This window comes from Amphimedon queenslandica, unplaced genomic scaffold (assembly GCF_000090795.2).
Source record: "Amphimedon queenslandica unplaced genomic scaffold, v1.1 AMPQUscaffold_7564_Cont20486, whole genome shotgun sequence".
In the NCBI taxonomy this organism is placed as follows: Eukaryota; Metazoa; Porifera; class Demospongiae; order Haplosclerida; family Niphatidae; genus Amphimedon; species Amphimedon queenslandica.
The window spans coordinates 1-2,148 of record NW_003552153.1 but is presented as its reverse complement, the minus strand read 5'-3'; the positions used below and the strand labels follow the sequence as shown (position 1 = coordinate 2,148).

The 2,148-nt window shown below is 31.2% G+C and overlaps 1 long non-coding RNA gene across 1 annotated transcript; it reads left to right on the top strand.

Annotated features, from left to right (window-relative positions):
- Positions 1-1,159: 1,159 nt before the first annotated feature.
- On the top strand, positions 1,160-2,137 carry LOC109591663 (uncharacterized). The gene is made up of 6 exons (XR_002189916.1): positions 1,160-1,246; positions 1,300-1,370; positions 1,421-1,495; positions 1,588-1,670; positions 1,736-2,005; positions 2,047-2,137. It is a non-coding gene; the product is annotated as an uncharacterized LOC109591663 (long non-coding RNA).
- The last annotated feature ends 11 nt before the right edge of the window (positions 2,138-2,148 follow it).

Here is a 2,148-nt window from a genome sequence, read left to right as displayed (position 1 = left end):
GATAATATAGTGGTTTCCACTTGAAAGCTAATGGTAGTATATGAGTGAGATGTAAGTACATATGTTATGAATTCTCTTGTACTTGTTGTTGTAAATCAATTTTGCTGGTATGTTATTAATGATTAAATATACAAATTATTGCTTTTTATATGCATTATAGTATCATTTGTTTTACACAATACACACCTATTAGGATATGTCTTTGTAAAACTATTCATTAGGAATAGTTATCATAATACAGATTTTTGTTATTATCTTGTGATGCATAAACTCATTTGATGTGGTTACATTTTATTGTAATATAAACACCTATACCACTCATAGACATAAAAGGTGTGGTAAGACTATTAAGAGATTGCCAATAAGCATGCTAAGTCACAACTGACAAGCATTCTTAAAGTTACTTTAAAATCTCATAAAAATCCAATTTTGATCAGAATTAACTCAAACTTGCTACACAACATAAGAACATGTATATACATCAGAAAAAATTATAAAAATGAAGAACTTTCATTATTGGCGAAACTGGGTGAAAGACCCTGTACTAAAAAACAAGAATGAATTGGATTCTAGAGCTAATTTGTAAAATAATAACGGAAAAAAGGAGCAAGCAGGATTTTGAACAACTGACTATTTATACCATTGAAAACCCCACTCTCGTGATGCAAATTCTACTCTACATTGCAAGGTGATTAGTAATTTTTTACATAATAACATTTAAAATGCAATGTAAAGTAGAATTTGCATCATGAGAGTAGGGTATGAATAGTCAGTCGTTTGGAATTCTACTTGCTCCTTCTTTTTTACAAATTAGCTCTAGAATCCTACTCAATCTTGTTTTTTATTCTTTTATAGTACAAATATTTATTTAAGAATATTGACCATAACTAGTAAAATCTTAGTGTGAATCAGCTCAAACTTCTACATAGCATAAGGGTATCAATTTGTATCAGAAAATGTAATAGAAATTTTAGGTGATTTTGGAGACATTTTTTGGCAGAAGTGATGGGCTATATAAAGGAATTAATTTATTTTAAAAGAACACCGAAACACACTCCAAAAGAATTCTCTAGAAGTGTTATAATGTAGAGAGAGCCTCTACAAGTCTTAATAAGAACCCAGTTATACATGCAAGGTGGTGAAAACAATTTTAGGAATATATTATTACACTGATACACTTGTTTTTAGTGGTGATTATGCTGGGGCTTTAGTAAATTATGAGAAGGATATTACAAATGATCCAAAGGTAAATAAAATATATAAGCATTGCTATTCATTAAAGACACTTGCTATTGGTAGACTACAGCTCATGATGACCTGTGTGTGGCTGGAATGGCAAGAGCATCACTTTATACTGGTGACATGAGAAGGTATAATGATTCAATGTGTTTTTACTGATCCAGTGATCATATATTGTTAGGGGATTAAAATTAGCTCATGCTAGTCCTGATAAGCAACTAAAAAAGATTGTGCTGCCATTCTTGATAATCTAAAAGTAATTCAATATGCATGCATATGTAATATATCGATGTGAGACATGTATTGTTGTCATTAACAATTCCATTGTTACTAATTTTATTGTGTTAGTTGTTTAATGAAGCTGTTGCTTTATATGAACAAGCCGAATGTTGGGAAGAAGCAGCTACAGCTTTCATCAAAATAAAAAATTGGTAATTGTTTATTGTTGACCATTAATACTACATGTACATGGTGTATGAATACTTTTTCAACAAAGGAAGAAAGTTGGTCAGTTATTGTCTATGCTACCAGATGCTACTAAGCTTCATGCACAGTATGCAAAAGCTGCTGAGTCAGATTGTCAGTATAAAGCTGCTGCTGCTGCATATGAGAGAGCCATGAATTATCAGAATGCTACTAGGTACTGTATACTGTGTGTGGGTTTTGTTGGGAAATTCATACTTTAGAGTGTATTGAAATTACCAGATGAAGCAGTTTGTGTAGTAAATGAATCTCAATCTATTGAAGCAGCACAACTAGTTGCCAAGTTAGTTATAAATTTCATTGATCATTCATTATTGCGCTTAGGTTTTTTCAAAAAATAAATGATTATGCTTTGGCACTTCAATTTCTTGTTCTCTCCAAGTGTAACGATGAAGCATTCAATATGGCTGAAGTATGATACTGTAG